Below are 6,587 nucleotides of genomic sequence, written 5' to 3'. Positions count from 1 at the left end.
CTTTCCTCTTCCCAGATATGTCAAATTGACAAACACAGTTACCCATCACAGTGGGTATATGGTAGATCCTTGATATAACCACCACAAAAGGGGATATAAACAGTATGCTTTGGTGTCTGAGTTTCTGATTCTTTCCAATGGGCAAAAGACAAGAAGGAATAAAGTTTTAGTTATAAATATCACTGATATCATATGCTGGTCCCCATTGTAATGGCTTCCAGCAACAATCACAGCTCTTCTAGGCCCTAGGCTCACCCGAAGTCAGGAGCCAGCATCCATTTGGATTATGTGATCCTATAATCTGACAAGGTCTAACCAGTAATATCTCTACAGCCTCCCACTTAAAATGAAGTAAGATTTGCCAAACTCCCAACACAGGTAGGTCACTGGCTCAACTCTTTTATGATGATGAAGAAAACATGCTTTGATGAAACATCCTAGTACCAATAATGGCAGAAATCCTCCATTTAGTTTACTATATGCTATTTACAACGGGAGTATTTTTCCTCTGTTGTAGCATGAGTTGGGAGGAAAGAAGCAAACGAACCTTTCATTAGGCTCTTAATTATCATTCCTAATGCATCTGTGACAACCCTACCACTATTGCTAACAACAGGTTTTTCACAAGGCTGATACTAATCTGCCTGGGTTAGAGCTACCATCATCCAGAGGCTCTGGCTGCATTGCACCATGAGTTACTACTACAGTAATTTTTCAAAGAGAACGACACTCAACTGTGACATAGAACAGGTCAAATATTAAAACTGCCCTGTGTGTGTGGATGTGGGTGCGCACACACATTTCAATATTGGGTATTTCATTAGTTTGGCCTCTAGTAAGGGTGATAGATGGTGTCCATATGGTGGGAGCAAGTTGTCACATCTTAGACTGAGAAGTAGAGAGGGCATGAGGGACAAAGCTTGCTTATTTTTTAACAACTGCCTTATGAGAAATACCTAGGAGTCACAGGACAGTGGCCTTACCTATCAACACTTTCAAGGGCGGGGCCTGCAATGACCCAAGTGACTCTCACCAAGTCCCTCTCTTAAAATATCCTATAACCTCAGCTGTGTTATACTGGGGGACCAAGTCTCTAACACAGGAACCCAGCGGAGACAGATGTCCTGTCAACTATGTCCACGACTTGGCATTTTAGAGATGGATTTGTGTGATGCAAAGTGGTAAGGCAGCCACTGTTTTAGTCCCAGGTGTGTTCTTGGAGCAGACAAACTTACTCAACTTATAAAATTTATGTGCACAGAATGTGAAAAGTCCTGGGAGGGTTCAGAGAACACACTGTAACAAATGACAACTACAGTATGCCCCTCTGGCCTTGCCCAGTGTTTACAGAGCGTTAGTAGGTACGTGGTCCAACCTCCCGGAGATAGCTTTTCTGGATGAGGGCTTCTTTTTCTCTCACTCATTAACACTTAGTTATAGTGCTAGGCAATCATTGCTGGGAGGAAAAGAATGCAAACCATGAAACCTACCATCGAGTATTTACTTGAGGCAGGAAGGGCTCAAACATGAGAAACAGAGAGCAATGGGATAAGAAAATGGGCATCTTTCTTAGAAGGCAGAAAGGTTGCTGCCCTATTAATGGAGACCTTGGGAAGGAATGGTAAGAAGGTAAGGAGGCTGTGGTAAGATGCCTTCTAGGAGACCAGCAGGGCAGGGCAGGGCAGGCAGCATCTGCATTGGTAGGGATGGATTTTGAAGCCCCTTCAGGTTTAGTCTGTGGAAGAACTGAGAGAAAAACCTGAGGCAATAAGGGGGAAGGGGACACACACACACACACACACACACACACACACACACACACACACACACACACACACACTGGCAGGAGAGGGAAGCAGAAGAGATGGGTTGTCTATGTGTGTTTCAGATAGGAAAGGGGCTGGAGATGATGGCAGAAGATGGAAGTGTAGTCGAAGTTGAAAAACACCCACTACATCTTGTCCAGGGAATATGAAACGGGCACCTGAAGGGTTTAATACTGAAATGTAATGATAGGAAATCTCTTCAAGTGGCATGCCATGTTTTCTGGAAATGAATCTGGTCACTGGTGAGAATACAGAGTCGAGGTGAGGAGTTAGAGAATGTTGCGCAACATCACACTCAAGAATTTAACAGAAGGGAAAAAAAGAAATTGAGACCACAGAGGAGACACCTGGAGAGCTTGCACAGGGATTAAGCTTCCTCCCCTGTGCTCCACCATGAGCTAGTATTGGAGTTACTTCCAAACATTTAGACTCCTAATTGTTTCTCTACCATCCCATTGGCCTGCTTGGATCCAGATCTCATTTCTTTCTAAAAAAAAAAAAAAAGATTTATTTATTTATAAATATATTTTATTAATTTATTCATATTACATCTCAATTGTTATTCCATCCCTTATATCCTCCCATTCCTCCCTCCCTCCCATTTTCCCCTTACTCCCCTCCCCTATGACTGTGGCTCCCCCTGTATATGCTTATAGGGTATCAAGTCTCTTCTTGGTAACCTGCTATCCTTCCTCTGAGTGCCACCAGGCCTCCCCATCCAGGGGACTTGGTCAAATATGGGGCACCAGAGTTCGCATGAAAGTTTTATTTATTTACTTAATGTGTATGAGTAAGCTGTCTTCATGCACACTAGAAGAGGGCATCAGATCCTATTATAGATGGTTGTGAACCACCATGCGGTTGCTGGGAATTGAACTCAGGACCTTTGGAAGAGCAGCCAGTGCTCTTAACCTCCGAGCCATCTCTCCAGGCCCGGATCTCATTTCTTGATGCAATTCTCTGATTATTTATTTAAGCACTTGGGCCTTCTACCTTCTCTATTTCCCTCTCCCTATGGAAGAAGCATCAGAAAGGAAAGGAAACGCCAAAGCACAGGATGCCTACAACAACCCAGGCAGAGATTATGTTAGGGACTCTAGGATACAGTACAGCCTAAGTAGAGTAGGAGGAAAAGACACGTTAGTAACAGCTTAGCCCAGTGTCTTATGGTCTGAGGTCCTAAACACAGACAAGGAGTGGTCTAGAGGTGGCACAGGGGACGGAGGAGTTCTCAGGGGAGACGTGATTGCACAGGAGCTTGCAGTGTTGCCTGATGGATGGAGAAGGAAGATTGTTCTTGAGAGTAGAGCCTGTGCAAAGATGAATGCACACAGAACAGGGGGATGCACGTAAGAGTTTACCCTAAGCCCGGTGTGGTGGCACATGACTTTAATCCCAGCACTCGGGAGGCAGAGGCAAGCGGATCGCTGTGAGTTCGAGGCCAGCCTGGTCTACAAAGGGAGTCCAGGATGGCTAAGATAACCCTAGCTCAAAAAACCAAACAACAACAAAAAGGGCTTACCCTAACTTCAACTGGCTACACCTGGAGGTCTCTTCAGGCCTGCAGAAATGCAGCTGAAGGCTCAAGTTGGTACCAAAGAACCAAGGCTTGGGCAGACCCAACTGGGAGAAGCACCATTGGATTGCTACGGTCTGGGTCTCTCATCTTCCCTGGCGATCACGAGGTTACTATTTCCCCTGTAGCTGTTTCTCTGCTCTTCCTCTCCACTAGCTACAGATTCTAAGCCCCTACAATGGAATGCTCACACTGGCAGCAGATGGCCACTCAGCGGTGGGAAGTGAGGTGCCAGGCTTCCTGAGCTCACTGTAGAATCTCAGCGTACTCAAAACACTAAGAACAAGCTGCTTAGCCTTCTCTGGCTTTGGTTTCCTCCCGTCCTGCAGAAATAATGCCAATCCCACAAAGGGCCTTGTGGGTTATGCGAATTGCATAGAAGAAGTCCTTACAATACTGCCCGACACAGACTGCAGACAAAGGGCTGTCAGGAGTTTTGATGATGCCTTCGGGTATATGACTGTGACCCATACAAGGGAGTAGCGGGATCGATCAGCCTGGGCGTGACAAAGCTGCTGCTGGCCTCCATACTGTGAGCCTTCCTGGGCTCATCTGAAATTATGCGCTGCCTTTACCCTCTGCCATGGTAAGCCAGTATTTAGACTGCAGCGTTCCTGGAAATAAGAGCCAACCTTCTAGGCCCAAGTCACTATGCAGTGCAAGTGAGAGGCCGAAAGAAAGCACACCAACAAAGAAAAATGAGGCTTTTGGTTTGGGTTAGCACTCCTGATGGCCCGGCATGTGGCCAACCAAACACATCCAATTGATGGCTTTGTCACTCACACTCCTGGTGACTGCCTCATGAGCCTCAACTACCTTTTGTGATTAGCTTTCCATAACGCTCACGGGCGCCGTCCTCTCCCCCGACACCCCCTCCCCCTGGGTCTACCTGAGCAATTCATCAGTACTTCAGGAGCGATACAGTGATCTTCCCCGACACAGAGAACAGTTTCAACATAATTAGTAGCATTTCTGGATCAACACAGCACTCTTACAATGTGTATGATTGAGGAAATGAATGACTCTAATTATACCTTATTAAATTTTATTAATCCTCATTAGAACCCTATTATTCTTTATAAGTGAGTTCCCGAGAAGGGAGTAAAGCAAGCCAGCAATGCTGGTCAAGTTCCCTTATATCTGAATGAGCACTGGGTGACTTCCGCTATTCTATACAGGAAGTGGTAGCACCCAGGACACAGACTGGCTCGAATGCCTAGGGTGGAGTGAATAAATTGTGATCTTTTAAAAAGTCTGAGCCCTGGGAGCTCATTTCCCATCTTAAATCAGGTTAATATATATATATATAAAATCTCATTATTACGTGGAACTCTTGATCTCCTCGACCCGCTGTATTCCTCCTTTTGAACGTCTAGCGACGCAGGGGTTAAGTCGTTCGGTCCCAGATGTGTTTGAATTTGAAGACTGCAGGAGAGGTGTTCGATACATGTTAAGTACAAGAACATGTACTTTGACACTTATTTGTGTCAAAAAGGTTTATCAAACTCTAACCTGAGAAGAACCACGTTGGAGCTTGCCTGCACCCGTAGATCATGGTGTACCTTCTGTCTGCATGGCTGCCTTGGGTTGCAGGAGGTCAGGGCCCACAGGGTGGGTAGAACTTTGCTCGAGATTGGAGAACTGAAGAGGCTGGCCCGGACAGTTGTGTTGTGAAGGTCATTTTTATTATATTTTCCTTTGATCCTATCCAACCTACCCAGAGACGGTGACAGGTGAGAGTCCTTAGCATGGGCTGAGGCTGGTGTTGGGGCCGGGGGGCTGTGAGGTTAAGCATTTCTTTTCTGTAGGAAAAGGATAGAAACACACACACACACACACACACACACACACACACACACACACAGCAAATCATAGCATCTTTGTTTTGTTTGTGACAGGGTTTATGTAAACTTCCCTTGTTCTCAGATTAGAAGCCTTCACTACTGCGGACCCAAGGGCTTTCAGTGTCTGCTAACCTTTATCTTAGCATAGTAAATGGGGTTCTCTGCGTTGCTCTCTTTTACAAATATCCAAGACCAAAAAATCCAACCCCAACCTTCCAAGAACAGGCCTGTCTTTATTGAAACCAGTTCACCCAGTTCGTGTGTTTTCTTTTCTAAGCTGTAAAGAACAGAGAACAAGCTTTCTGGTTTTCAGGCAGGGCAGGGTTGGGAAGCAAATCTTAAAACTCCAGAGGTTCATTTCTTTGAACAAAGGACAGGAAGTTGCCCTGAAGCAGCCGATTGCCATTGTTACTCAAGGCTTGTCAAACCACAACCTTCCAGGAACTGGGGTTAGTCACTTCTGTGGGTGGTCGAGTCATCTGCCCTGGTCTAACTTGGTTCTGAGCTCCTTGCTCAGGAGTCCTGCCCGGAGGTGGCAACCCAGTGGGGAGTAAAACGTAGGGTCTGCTCCTAGATCTGCACAGTGTATGACTTGGTCAGGTCCAAGCTCCTGAGAGCTTTGGCGCTCTCACGTGTGAAGTGAACCGAAGTTGCTCTCTACCATCCCACAGTTTTGAGTTCTGTTAGAGTCCTGGGCGGGGCTCCGACGAGGCTCCTGGGGTGGGGTGGGGGTGGGGGAGTGTTCCACGACAGGATCTCTTTGCTCAGGCTCTGCCTTCCAATTTGTCCTCTGCAGAACAGACCGGAGTGTGTGTGTGTGTGTGTCGGTTTTTCGACTTCCTCTTCCTCCAGTGGAGGCAGATCCCTCTTTCCCTTCCTCTTCCCATGCTCCTTGCAACCCCCGCCCGCCGTGTCCCCTCCTCCAGGAAGTTGCACTGCCCAGGGTCGTCCACCTCGAGCTGGCGCTGCCCCCCACGCCCCCTCCCCGGCCGGCTAGTGCGGCGGCCCGCCGGCACACGCCTCCCGATACCTTACATGGACAAATGCGTGCAGGCAAAGTCAGGAATTCAGGCCCCTGACGTCAGCCTCCAGCGCTTAGGGCACCGCACGGGAGACCGCGGGGAGGGGGTGGGGAGGAAGGAGGGGGAGAGCACCAACCAGCAGCCGCTCCCGGCCTGCCGAAGTTTCACTTTTTGTCTGTGGGTTCGCTCCCGGGTCCCGCTCGAGCTTTCCCGGGATAAGCAGCGTTAGCTGCGGGGAGAGCCGGCTGCTGCAAGGTAAGGGCTAGCAGCGGGGCCAGGCGCGGGGAAGGGCACCGGCCCGGGAAGAGCGGGCCGCGGC

General features: G+C 48.0%; 1 protein-coding gene across 8 annotated transcripts in view; it reads left to right on the top strand.

The window, feature by feature from the left end:
- Nucleotides 1-6,369: 6,369 nt before the first annotated feature.
- LPP (LIM domain containing preferred translocation partner in lipoma) overlaps nt 6,370-6,587 on the top strand; it is a 604,427-nt gene continuing 604,209 nt past the window's right edge. For all 8 annotated transcript variants that reach the window (XM_084802403.1, XM_084802406.1, XM_084802400.1 and 5 more), the window contains exon 1: nt 6,370-6,523. The gene's annotated coding sequence lies outside the window, so the exon portion shown is untranslated. The remainder of the gene's footprint in view (nt 6,524-6,587) is intronic.

Source organism: Acomys minous, assembly GCF_964271855.1.
Source record: "Acomys minous genome assembly, chromosome: 11".
NCBI lineage: Eukaryota > Metazoa > Chordata > Mammalia > Rodentia > Muridae > Acomys > Acomys minous.
Note: the sequence above shows the minus strand (reverse complement) of the source record. Positions and strands in the feature narration are given on the sequence as shown.